The following is a 14,219-nucleotide window of genomic DNA, read 5'->3' as shown; positions in this document are numbered from 1 at the left end:
CCCAGGTGGCCAGGCCGGTGCATCCACAGTACAATAGTCCCCCTGGGAGTTGTACACAGGGGGTGAATCACATGGAGGAGGAAACCCCTTATGGGATTAAGGACGGCCATTCGCAGAGAACATGGTATAATCCTGCTTTATCTCCAACCCCCTCTCTACTGAAGACCAGACTTTCTTTCCTATCTTCAAATAGGACCAACATCTTTTGTTGTAGAGTCAGTCAGCCTAATAACTCAAACCTGACTAGAATACCAGGAGACATTATTGGTTTTCGATATAAAGATTACCCAAGCACTGTGAAGATGTCCAGGAGGTGCAGATCACTCCTGAGAACCAGAGTGAATGGTCTAGTCTTCCACAATATTTGATTGGTCCAGAAGAACCCAACAGGGAAGTGCAGTAATTCAAATCCCTGTCAACTGGGACACAAGGATAGAGTTGCCCTCTGTGGAGGAAAGGTGAGAGCAGCTTGCCACTGACAAGGAACAACAAGAACCGCACCAGCAAGCCCAGTAGAAAAGGGGAAGACGCCACACACGGAGGAAGACGCCATGCACGGAGGGCAGAGGTACACCGCTGGTAGGCCACGAAGAAGAGATGGTGCAAACAAGTATCCGAATCAACCTCTGGATGTCAACCAAACCAGAGAGCTGCAAAGTGGAGCAGGGCCGCTCAGAGAAAGACGCCAAAGGCAGTGAAAGGAAAAACCATGAAACTAAGTCTCCATCTGCTACTGGATTGATGCAGAAAAGCCCCATTCCTCGGGAGATGCGAACCAAGAGCACAGGTATGAAGGCATACCGAAATAGGCTGGAGGTCTGGGGTAGCCTGGTGAGAGGTACGGTGAGCATTTTAGAAGGGTCGGGGACCCTAAAAGCAGCATGCGAGTCAGGGACGCCCACCCCCATGAGAAACACAGAACAAGAGGGTCTGGGACCCTAATGAGTAGCAGGGCAAAAAGGCCACACATACTTGGCAGGAGAGTAAAATAAGTAATTCTGTTGCTGTATTGCGAGTCTGAGGCCCGCACCCACATGAATGCACAACAATAAGAGGGTCTCTGACACCAAGCAAAAAGGGAAATAAAATCCTGTGCTTGGCAGGAGAGTAAACCAAGCACTCACAATTCAGAACTTTGAGTCTGGGACCTGCACCCATATGAAAGCACAAGTATAAGAGGGTCCAGGACCCCAACCACAAGGGAGATTAAATCCTATGCTTGGCAGGAGAGTAAACCAAGCACTCACAATTCAGAACTTTGAGTCTGGGATCCACACCCAAAAGGAAGCAAGAGAATAAGGGGGTCTGGGACCCGAACCACAAGGGAGGTAGAATCCTATGCTTGGCAGGAGAGTGAACCAAGCTATTATGATTCAGGACTGTGAGTCTGGGTCCTGCACCCATAAAAGAGCCAGATGTTAAGATGGTCTGGGACCCTGAGAGCCAAGGAGATAAAGAGAGACGATGCATATGCTTGGCAGGAGAGGACACCAAACTGGCCCACTGCTGTCTGGTGAGTCCGAGACACGCACACTGTTGAGAGCCAAAGGCTGAGGTGAACTTTATCTGTGAGACTGTTATGAACTTTTAAGAAAAGCCACATAATATGGAGATGACCTCCTGGTCAGTTAAGTGGAATAAAGTGGAGGGGGAAAGGAGCCATTCCCTGGATATGGCAACATTTTTCTTTTGGAAAGAACATTTGTTTAAAACCCCCAGAGACATTTGGAACTTTTTATTTTAACGATTTTTATTGTTTAAGGTAATAATGATGATACATATCATATAATTTACAGACTTAGAGAAGAGTTTGTGTTTAAATAGAAAGTGAACAGAAGTTGACAATAATTAACCAACGAAGAAATCAATCAAAACCAAAATCATGCATTAAACAGATTGGAAAATAACACATATTTTAACTTGCATAATAGATAAAAGTAGTATGAATGTAACATTAAATTTAGTAATCAGTCTGCAATTAATAGATTGGGGAAATAAAAGTGGACAAATGGGGAGACAAACAAAATAGACAGACAACGACATACGAGAGAAAGAGGGAAGGAGGGTGGGGGGGTGGGTATATTACATTATTTAATCAAACTTTTCTTACCACTATAATCAAAATACATAACATGCATTTGAATAAAGGAAAGATCACATAGCTAAAAAAAAATGTATGAGTATAGGAGTTCACGATCCATGAGCAGTAGCATTGAAACAGTTAAGATAGCGGATGAAAAAATACCATTTAGCATTATATTTAGGAATAGTATTGTGATTTTCTGCCATGCACAGTTCCATTTTTTGAATATGACAAATGGAGTTCCACCATCCTCTGGCAGAAAGAGATTGGAAGTCTTTCCAGTTGGCTGTGATACATTTCATAGCAATAGAGATTAATAAATCATATAGTCTAGTTGAGTCAGGAGATATATATGTAGTTATTGCTAGACTTCCTAAGAAAACATTAATAGAGGATAGCGGAACATCAACCGAAAAAATATGCATAACGAACTTCCATATGTCCTGCCAAAATCTGAAGATATATGGGCATTCAAAGAACATGTGCATATATGAGGCGGGAGACAAGCCACATGACCAACATTTAGCATCGTGATTAGAGTTGGCCTTTGCTAATTTAGCGTGACTAATAAATGCTCTATGAATGAAAAAGAAATAATGTTGTGTGATGTTAGATGAAACCGATAAGTGTTTAATTTTAGAAAACAAACGGATCCAGATTTGATCCTCAAAGTTACACCCTAAATCATTTTCCCATTTAAGACGTATTGAGCAAACATCAAATGTTGAAGTGAGCATGGCATACATTTTAGAGGCTCTCAGTTCGCATGTCATGGTGATCTGTAATAATCTATGGGCATCAGGAGACAACATTTCATTAGAAAAGTGATTAAGAGCATATAGGCAGGAGTTAATTAACTGATTATAGTACTGAAAATCAGCTTTAGGGATAGCAAATTTGGATGAAACTTGTTGAAAGGAAAGAATAGAAGAACCATCCATAATTTGTTGGATGAATCTAATTCCTTTTTTAATCCATGGCTTACGATTTAGGACCCTGTTGTTAATAAATATATTCTTGTTGTGCCATAACAAAGGGGAAAGGTACTTATTGGGTGTTTTGGTATATGGGAAGAGAAAGGATTGTAGGGCTGTTAGGGATGCTTTTATAGGGTCTAAGATGCTCATGGAGGTATGTTTGAAAATCTATATATATGATCTGTAATGTTATCTGGATAAACTGAGTTTTTTTCTAATGTACACCAAGTAGGAGTATCCGAGATTTCAGGATCAGCGAACCAGTGACGGGATTGCTTTATGAGAAATGCGGAATGGTATAGCTTAAAGTCTGGGAATCTGACACCACCCATTTCATACAGTGCTTTAAGTTTGGTTAGCGCAATTCTTTTACTTTTCCTAGTTCCCCAAAGAAAGTTAAGTAGAATGGAATATATAGATTTGAAAAAGGAAAGAGATAATGGAACAGAAAGAAGCTGAAGGTAGTATAGTACAACAGGGGACAACATCATTTTTATTGTGTCCAATCGCCCCCACCAAGAGAGGTAAAGGGGGGACCATTTGGATGTTAAATCTTTAAGAGTGTCCAGTAATATCTTAGTATTAAGCTTGATGGTATCAATAATTGTAGGGGCAAACCGAATACCCAGGTATTTAATGGAACTATTACACCATTTAAGGCCGAAAATCTCAATGTCATGTTTGAAGCAGTACGGATTTAAGGGCATAATTTCTGATTTCTGTCTATTTAATTTGTATCCTGATACTTGCCCACATTCTGATAAAGCATTGAGGAGATTAGGTAAGTGATGTTTGGGGTTTTTAATTAGAATAAGGATGTCATCTGCATATGCTGGAATTATGGTACATGAGGCTCCTACTTGAATCCCAGGGATATTTTTGTTGGATCTTATTAATTCCAATAACGGTTCTAATGAAAGAATATATAGTAATGATGAAAAGGGGGAGCCCTGTCTTGTACCCCTGAGCAAAGGAAAGAAGGAGGATGTTTGACCATTTAAATATATTGAGGATGTGGGGGATGACTAAAGGAGTTTAACCAATGATATGAATTTGTCACCACAACCGTGCCAGCGAAGGGTTTGAAACATAAAGTTCCAATCCACACGGTCAAAAGCCTTTTCCGCATCCAAAGCAATGGCAACATATCCTTGTCAATCTTTTTTATCTTTGGCTGCTATGTTAATGGCATTGAGTAGCAGTCTAGAGTTAGAGGAAATGTTGCGACCCTTCACATATCCTGTTTGATCTGCCTTAACTAGAATTGGAAGTGAGGATTCAATTCTATTAGCGAGTATTTTTGCAAAAATGTTACTTTCGATATTAATAAAGGAGATGGGTCAATAGTTACCAGGTAGTGTAGGGACTTTGTCAGGTTTGGGGAATATAATAAGTAAAGCTTCTGAAAAAGATCCAGAAGAGGTTTTTTGGGCAATAAAGTGTGAGAATAGGGTTTTGAGTTTTGGGGTTAATACATCAGATAACTTGGTATAGAATTCTGTGGAAAGTCCATCGGGGCCGGGTGCTTTTCCTTTTCCAAGGCCGTGAATGGCCTTTGCTATCTCTGAGGATGTTATATCATTATCAAGGTGAGAAAGGTCTGTTTCAGGATATGATGTTCGACTGATATTATTAAGAAAGGAATCGATATTTTCATTCGGAATAGAACATTCTGGGGTATAAAGATCACTATAGAATTTTCTGAAACAATCCAGTATTTCTTCGGAGCGATAAGATTTCCCCTGATTATCCTCAATATGGGATATAAGAAATGTTTCCTTTTTTGCTTTTAAGTAAGAGGCAAGAATTTTTCCCGCTTTATTTGATGTTTGATATGTCTTAGTTTTGTATTTAAGTATTATTCCTGCTGCTAGCTCTGTTATTTCTTTATTGATTATGAAATGTAACTTTATTACCAGCTGAAGGTTAAGCATACTAGAGTCTGAATAGTAGCGTTGCTCTGCTTGAGTAAGTTGGACATAAAGGTTATCTAGGTGTTTTTTACTTAGTTTCTTGTTTCTACCAGAAAGGGCCATGATATGACCTATTAAAGCTGCTTTGAACGCATCCCAGTTATTAACAACTGAAGTATCACTGTCTTTGTTATTATTGAAATATTGTTGGATAAATAGTTTAATGGATTCAATAGTCTGTGGGTCTTGTAGAAAGAAATGATTAAGTTTCCATCTACTCGCAGTTTTATTTACTTCTGCTAGGGAGAAGAATGTAATTACATGTGCATGATCTGATATGATAATGTTAGAAATTTTAGAGTCTACAATAGATCCGGAAAGGGTCTTAATAGCAAAAATATAATCCAGACGTGATAGAGTGTTGCGGAGTTGAATGGAAAGTGTAGTCTAAATGTGTAGGATGGGAAAGTCTCCATGTATCAATTAGTCCCGTTTCTGCTAGACAATTTAAAAAGGACTTATAGGTTTTGTTTGAATTAAACATGCACCTGGACTTTCGGTCTAAAAATGGATCAAGGACCTGGTTGACATCTCTGCACATTATCAAGTTGGTAAAGTTGTTTTTGAGTATCATTTGTTTGATAGAGATCCAAAAGGAGGCATCTGGTAAGGTGGGACCATATATGTTAAGGATTGAAACTGGAGTAGAGTCAATTAAAGGTTTTACCCATACTCATCTACCATTGGTGTCAGCATCTTGATCTATGATTTTATAGGGTTGTTTCTTGCTTATTAATATGGCAACTCCATTTTTTATTTGCTATGGCTGGACTGGAGATAACCTCCTTTACCCAAAGAGCTTTAAGCTTCATTGTCTCTTTGATGGATAGATGGGTGTCTTGTAGACAAGAAACTGATGGCTTAATTTTGTTAAGGTGAGATTTAATTGTGCATCTTTTTATGGGATTCTTACATCCTTTGATGTTCCATGTAATACACTTGAAAATCATTTAGACATATATATAATGATAAACATGCCTCATATAGCTGTAATGAAAACCCAGAACCGGATTAATAATAAAGTGGTTTGAAAAATATATACCCAAACTGAGACATATAAGGATAACACATTGAGGATCAGGGAAGGGAGAAGGGAGATTGGTCTCAGATTGTAGATGTTTTGGCCATGACCTACAAGTGATTTTAAATACCAAACAGGACATAGGAGAAGGACCTGGGATGAAAGATATAACAGGGATAGGTAGCACCAACTGGGTCATCAAACGGAAAAGGAATGACCATCAGTGGAAGAGGGACACCACAAGAGCATCCGCCTCTATCTATTGACGTAATTTGATAAAGATTGCATTAAGTATATAATAAAATAAAAGGAAGAAAACCTACATATGTTAGTAGATCAATAGCTCAAGTAACAGATGAAGTAACAGATGAAGTAACAGATGAAGTTGATGCATGTGCAGGAGAGGATGTGTCCATGATGTCACTTTTTATGGATTGGATAAAGGCCCTTAGATCTGCTGGATCATCAAAAACAGCTGTACGTCCTTCATGTGTCACCTTAAAGGAGCATGGATGCTGTAATCCATAGTGGATATTTAGCTGCTTTAGAGCGGGACGAAACGATAAGAAAACTTTTCTTCTTTGAGCTTTGGTTAACATCCTGTGAGATGAATAACTTGCTGCCATGCCATATGAGGGATTTGCGCTCTTTAGATGTGGATAAAATAAGTTGTGGTTGTGAGTATTCCAGTAGATAAAATATGAGAGATCTGAGTAATGGACAAGAAGTGCTAGATACTGAAGTTTGACCTATTCTATGAGCCCTCTGTATGTTGAATGTTGTTTCCAAGGGCAAATGTAGAATGGCTGGTAGGAATTATTGTAGAAAAGCAATGGGGTCAATGCCTTCAGACCCTTCTGGCAGACCTGATATGCGTAGGTTGTTGCACCTGCTGCGATTTTCCAAATCTTCATTATGCCTCTGGAGGTCTTTGATGGACTTTTTCTAGTTGTATAACTCTAGGGGATAGATCTTCAGTATCCCCAACTCTTTTTTCTAATTCTTCCACTCTGTTATTAACGCCCATCTATCATCTAACTGCTGTAGCTTAGCATTTGTAGTCTCAATAAAGGGTTTAAGTGCTCTAATTTCCGCAAGAATGGCTTCGATAGCAGGATCAGAGATGCCTAGTGGAGGTGGTAAGTCACTTTTAGGTCTTTTAAGATTAGATGCAGAGGAGGTGGCGTCCTTTGCTGAGGATGCATTTTTTTGATTTGCTTTGTTAGCAGCCATTGCTGACAGTTATTGATAAAGATTTATTGGAAGAGCGACTTGAGCAAAGGTATGAAAATCGGTGTATGCTGGGATAATATACACCTTACGTCCAGTTGTGTGAACAACTCGTAGATCTCTATTTAATTATGTTCACTCCTAGTCTGCAATTATTAGATCCATATTATTTTTACTGTCATTCTCTAGCGAAAGGAGCCTTAGACGTGCAGAAAATAATAAGGCTCAGACTGTGGATTCTTGGAAGAGTGAAGAGATCTAATAATTATTTCAGAAATATGGAATCCAGAAGCAGTCAGCTAACACAGTGGGCCTCATTAGGACTCCGGCGGAAAACATGGTGCTATTAGCGCCATGGTCGGTGCCGGAGTCCACCATGGCGGAATGGGGAATTACCACCCCATTCCAAGGTTGGCGGGGCGGTAATTCCCCATGCCACCATGGCCCTTCCCCATTCCCATTTTTGCCCCATAGTGTATAATAGGAATGGGGAAGGCGGTAAGTACGATACCGCAAATTGCGGTACCGTACTTACGTCGAGAGTCCCTTTGCGGGCACCTACTTTAACGGCTGGTCTAAACCAGCCGTTAAGGTCGGGTCCCGCAAAGGGACCTCGTAGTAAGGCGTTAAGGGTTTAACGGCGCTGACACTTTTTGCGGCGCCGTTAACCCCTTAACGCCTGGGTCTTAATGAGGCCCAGTATATGGTAATGAAAGGAGCACGTTGACAGAGATGTGAAGGATAGAACTTGAGGTGAATGTTATAAATACTATAGGTGAGGATGCAAGATGGTTGGGAGTTATTGATACATGCCATGCATTAGTAATCCTCTGTTTAATTCAGTTATAACCTTTAACTTCTTTACTTAATATTTAATATAACAATATATTAATATTCTTTTTTTTTAAACTTGTTTATATGGGGTGTTACCTGTCATTCCCCCTTTCTTCTTCTTCTTCTTCTTATCCTCTCACCTTTTTTAATTTTAAATTTTTCCTTAGTTTCCTAAGTCTTTGCTTGTATCAGCTCCTGTGAATCTTCCTTCTTATGTCGTGCAAATAAAGCTTCTGAAGTCTATTTATTTATTTATTTTTTCTTTTATATTGTCTGCCACAGGTGGCGCCGTTCAGGATCCTGGGCCCGCGAAACCAGGCCCAAGTCGGCACGTCACTTGGGACGCGACATCGCACCTCTCCACACGAGGGGCGGCGCGCGTTCCTTAGAAGCCTGGAGCCCGATAACGGAGCACGGCGCGGCACAACAAAATGCTTTCTCAGGGTGCGGACCGCGGCCAGGACTCCTTCAACCACGCGGAACAGCTGTTGAGGGACGGGACGCACTTGAAAAGGTAAGTTTGTATTAAATAATAGGGACTTAAAGCATATTTTATGTACATATGAGGCGGAGCAGTACTCTTAGGCGGCCATCGTTCCCGGAGCTCAGCCACGCCCCCCTGGAACTTTTTCTTGATGAAAACCGTTCTATACTATTCCCTTAGTTGAGATCAAATCCATGTACATTAGATTTAGGTTAAGAGTGTTAGGGTTAGTAGTAGGGCTTTTGGACATGGCAGTGAATAACTATTTGACATCCTGACATTGCCATTAGTTTTCTTTGAGGCAGGGAAACCCCTCTTAGCATTAGGGACAGAAAGGAATGTTTACCAACCCACTTTTGTGCTGAATACAGGTTTAGGACTCGAAACAGGGCACCTATGATATTGATATTTTATTTGTATCGCGCTCAGACACAAGTGTTTCAGAGTGCAGCGAGGCAAGGGAGGGGAACAAGGGAGAACAAAGACAATGATCTTACTAGGCCCAGTGACATTGATAACGTGCAAGTGCAGAGGAGGGGCAAGGAGGAAAGTGCAGGGGGGAGGGGAGAAATGAAAAGTGCTAAACAAATGAATAAAAACAACAAGTGGAAGTGCTCTAGGCGGGGGGACTCTAGCTTTACAGATACAGTCCCAAGTGCAAGGCTTGGCAGGAGCCAGTGCGAGTGAGTGGCAGGGTGGGAAAGTACCTGGGCCTGAAATCAGAGGGTAACCGGGTGCACGATGCCAAAGCAGAACAGATCAGCAGGGGAGAGGAGGAGAGTAAGCAGAAGCAAAGAGGAAGGTCTTAAGGTGCTTCCGGAACCAGAGATGGTTCTCCTAATGTTCAGGGTGGCAGGGAGGCTGTTGCAGATGGAGGCCCCAGCCGAAGACAGAGATCTACCCCCAGCTCGTTTCTTTGAGAAGCAACTGACCCTGAGGGAGTTGGAGGTGGAGGAGCGAAGGAAGGTATTTACGGAGGGAGAGTTGAAGGTATTTTGGACCCAGGCCCCAGAAAGCCTTGTGAATAATGGAAAGGCTATTGGATTTAATCCTTGCAGCCACTGGGAGTCAATGAAGAGATTTCAGGGCTGGAGAGATACGATCTCAGGGCTTGAGGCCAAGGACAAGTCTTGCAGTCCTGTTCTGGATGATTTGAAAAGGGCGGAGACTAGAAGCAGGTAGATTTAGAAAGAAGCTGTTCCAGTAAACAAACTCTGTGTCCGAGCCTTACTGCTACACCCTTACATATAGTGTCAGGAGTGAGATCAGACCTGGTTGACACAAAATGGGGGACCCTTTGCTTTACCAAACTTAGTGAGAGTGCCGGTAATCCATCGGTAGCCACTAAGGAATCAATAGGCTTTGATCCCTCCAGTTGTGGGCAAACAACCTTGGAACCTGGGAAGGACAATTGATACCAGCAGACTTAGTAGTAATACCCCTCTCTGGGACTTACATCAGGTTAGCCTTAAAGTCTTGGATGGCTTGGAACTATGGCCTAGATGTGATGGCTGGTGTTATAGACCCATATTTTAGAGGGGATGTTAAGATACTAATACAAAATAACAAACATATCACCTTAACACCAGGGACAAAATAGATCAAGGCATTTTGGAGAGAGCTATGTTCCCCAAGATGGTAGAATGACTTGAGGCAGAATACACGGATAGAGGATCCAAAGGGTTTGGGGCGGCAGACATAGACCCAGTAACAGCTCCTGGGGTAGTAATACCTTCAATCAATGAAGATGAAACAGAAACCATCCCGACTTGGCCTTTGGACAACGTAATGACACAATGTTGGTACAGGCCTTCCTCAAAATGATCTCTGAGCAAGAAGGAATAGTAAGGGACGGTCTGTTATTTTTCATTAGATACAGTTTGCTATATAGACTTGATACTGGTCCGGAGGGAACACCCTGTTCTCAAATTGTAGTTCCACGCAGTAACAGGAGAATGGTTCTGGAAACTGCACACGCCCATTTTACGGCCGGACATTTGGGAACTGCTAAGACATAGGGGAAAATAGTGAGCCAGTTTTAATGGGCAAGAGTTTATACAGGAGTTAAAAACTTTGTTCTGACATGTCCTCTTTGTCAGAAAACCACCACACATACTTCCCCTCCAATCCCTTTACAACCTCTCCCAGTTATTGATTTCCCTTTTTCAAGAATAGGAATGGACATTGTTGGTCCTCTGGAACCTTCCAAGTTAGGAAATAGATATATCTTAGTGATAGTCGATTATGCCACAAAATATCCAGGGGCTTTCACAATGAGATCTAATAATACAGATCCTCAACATCTTCTTCCTTCCTGTCTTGTCCCAGGTGGGTTTTCCTAAAGAAATCCTGACCGATCAGGGAACCACTTTCATGAGCCGGCTTATGTCAGAAGTAAAACAGGTTCTACAGATCAAAACCCACAGAACTTCAGTGTATCACTCACAAACTGACGGGCGTGCAAAGATGATCTGATTCCGTGTTTCAATGATTTCCAAGAGACAATTTCAACCTTGTTTCAAAACCTGTTTGGGGAATTAAAGGAATAGATTAACTGATTGACACAGGAGTTAAAAGTGGAATGAGGTAAAATTGAGGAGCGCATAGATACCACTGAGCAGGCACTACAGGATGTTGTAGATGATACAGGGGAAGACGGAAGAGGCTTTGAAGCAGGTGTCAAACTTAGCGTAAAATTTGTCGATTGAATGCGAGGACCCGGAAAATCAGCCCTGTTGGTCAAATATTCAGCTGAGAAGGGCTCCTGAAACAAACAATACAACACTGTTTTGGTGAACTAGTCACTGACAGAGATTGGCATTGATCAGATTCATCAAATGGGCCTGCAGAGGACAGAGTCTGATGCACGAGGGATGTCTTGGCAGGGCTCACTTCTTATGGCCAGAAAGAAAGTATCCTGCGTGCAGCCCGTGAGGCGGGTCAAATTACCATAAATGGAGTAAATGTCCTTTTGTTTCAGGATCTTGGACAAGCAACACAAGCAGAAGCAACATTACTGAAAAGAAGAATGGGAGCAGTCATGAAAGTACTGTTGGACTTTTCAGTTTGGACTGCTTTTCACACAGGAGATCAAACAAAGATGCATCATGACTGTGGAAGAAGGTTTGGTTTTACAACAAATTGAAGATGCAGGGGAGGTCTCGAAACCTGAGAGGCATTGGGAAGGAGTCGAAGAGGAGGGTAATGGGATACCGTTCAGCAAAGTAGAAAAAGGAGTGCAGTCGACACCTGAACAAGTCCTCACCATAAGGTATTTCCGTTGGTGTTATAGGGCTATGATAGTGGACTGACACACACTAAGTTCTCTATTTTTGATGTTTTCATTTTTTTAATTGTCAGTTCCAGGGGGTGTAAGGCACTTGGTTATGGTTTTAATGCATGTGAATAATTAAATGATGGGACCAGTGGGCAATTTCCATGCCTGTGAATTGTCATGTGTCTTCTTGAATCACAACAGAGGGGTGCAAGTTACTCTCTAGTTTCCCATACTCGGGATAAGAAAAGGGTCATAGATGGGGATCGGTTATCTCCAGGATCACTAGGACCTACGACCCAACCCGGTTTGTTAACGGGAGGGGGGGATGTTGGGGGTTGTTATGGTAAAGAGGGAGAAGATTCCATTAGAGGATTTTATGGGATACTACAACGTCAATTGCTGAGGATTGGAATGACTCGATATACATTAACCAGGTGGAGCATTCAAGTGTATTACATATAATATTAGGAGTATGAATTCCCCTGTTAAAAGGAAGAAGGTAGAGGCATTTTTTTAATGGAAAACCCTGGACATATGACTTTTTTCAGTATACCCACATTAGAAGGAAAGAGAAGCACATGACTACGATGAAAGCCTATTCTCAGTTGTATCAAGCTAATTCGAAAGACGAAAAAGGAGAGGTTCTTATAGATTTAAAAAATGTGCTTAATATCAATGTTTTGAAAACATTAACTGATCCAGAAGGTAGATTTTTCATGATAAATGTTAACTTGGATCGACATCTTTACACTTTACTGTCTATCTATGTGCCAAATACAGGCCAGGATGGTTTCTTAATGGGGTTACTCTCACAGTTAGAAAGTTTTGTGGAGGGGAAAATGATATTATCAGTGGATATCAATTTGGCTTGGCTACCACAGGAGGAGCAAGGAGGGAATAACAAGGGATTCTGGCCCCGTCGGCTAGTTTATGATAGAAATTAGATTTATTGGCCCTCCTTGATAGGTGGAGGGTCCTCAAGTGAACTGAACGTGAATACATATTTTGTTTGCATGTTCATAGATCAATGTCTAGAATGGATTACATTTGGGTTTCTGCCTCGTTAATGGGAAGGGAGAGTGCTCTTGACCTGAGATCGATTTCCCTATCAGGTCATGCTCCGATCTCTTTTACGATTAAGGCTCCACATAGGAGGAATGTTCTCTGAAAATGCAGATATCAAATTGAAATGATAAAAGACCCTTTGTTAGTGGAATCTATAGGAGAAAAGATCAAGGTATTTTTTAGGGAGAATGATACCTCAATATATGTAGGGATACCCTCTGGGATGCATTTAAAGTAGTCTTATGAGGAGAATTGATTGCATCCAAATCCCAGTGGGAAAAACAATGGATGGTAGTAGAAAATAACCTAGAACACAAATTGAAGGCTACCATGAAAGCTTTAACAAACAGAAGCTCAAAATCACATTAGGGGTCAATTGTAACTACTTCACATACGCAGAGCAGAAACCTCTTTGCTTTATGCAAAACAAAGATTTTATATTAGGGCTAACATAACAGATCAACTTTTAGCTAGAAAATTAAGAAAGTGGACAGCGGCCCAAAGAATATGTAAAATTGCTACCAAAACTGGAGATATAGTGATGGGAACAGAGGCCATTGCTAAAATGTTTACTAACTACTATGAGGAATTATATAACTTGGCCATTCTACCATCAGTTGTGCAGATTGACTACTTAGACGCTGTACCCTTGTTTAAGATAACACTAGAGAAATGAGAGGAATTAGAAATCGAACTCTCAGAAGAGGAATTATGGCGGCAATAGATACCCTTCCACCTAACAAAGCCCTGGGTCCGTATGGATTTCCATCATTATTTTATAGAAAATATAAATCCAGATAGGTCCTTTGGCTAAACTGTTCAATTCATTTACAACTGAGGGGAGAATAACTCCATCCGTGGAGGAAGCCAAGGTGGTAGTTTTTTCTGAAGCCCGGGAAAGATCTGACAAGATGTGTGTGTTATAGGTCTATAACTTTAATAAACACAGATGCAAAGCTCTATACCACGGTACTAGCTAAGCGTCTCACCGGTCTTCTCCTGGAATTGATTGGACCAAACCAATCTGGGTTTATCCTGGGACGACAAACATTTGATAACACCCAAAGGGTTTGTCATCGTATAGAAAAGATCTCGATCACCGGCCATATTGATATCACTAGACGCAGAAAAAGCAGTTGACCGGGTTGAGTGGCCTTTCCTTTTCTGCACTTTAGAGCACATGGGGGTCAGAGCAAATTTTGTTCATATGGTCTAGGCAAACTATAGGTCCCATTCTATTAGACTCATGATCAAAGGACACTTGACTAAGTAAAT

The 14,219-nt window shown here is 41.1% G+C and overlaps 1 long non-coding RNA gene across 1 annotated transcript in view; it reads left to right on the top strand.

The window, feature by feature from the left end:
• The window catches only part of LOC138565956 (uncharacterized), a 42,111-nt gene extending 30,060 nt beyond the window's left edge, over positions 1 to 12,051 (top strand). Inside the window, exons 2-3 of the long non-coding RNA XR_011301732.1 lie at positions 8,401 to 8,632; positions 11,583 to 12,051. This is a non-coding gene — a long non-coding RNA (uncharacterized lncRNA). The remainder of the gene's footprint in view (positions 1 to 8,400; positions 8,633 to 11,582) is intronic.
• The last annotated feature ends 2,168 nt before the right edge of the window (positions 12,052 to 14,219 follow it).

Source organism: Ambystoma mexicanum, chromosome 2p (assembly GCF_040938575.1).
Source record: "Ambystoma mexicanum isolate Mex_15411 chromosome 2p, UKY_AmexF1_1, whole genome shotgun sequence".
Lineage (NCBI taxonomy): Eukaryota > Metazoa > Chordata > Amphibia > Caudata > Ambystomatidae > Ambystoma > Ambystoma mexicanum.
Note: the sequence above shows the minus strand (reverse complement) of the source record. Positions and strands in the feature narration are given on the sequence as shown.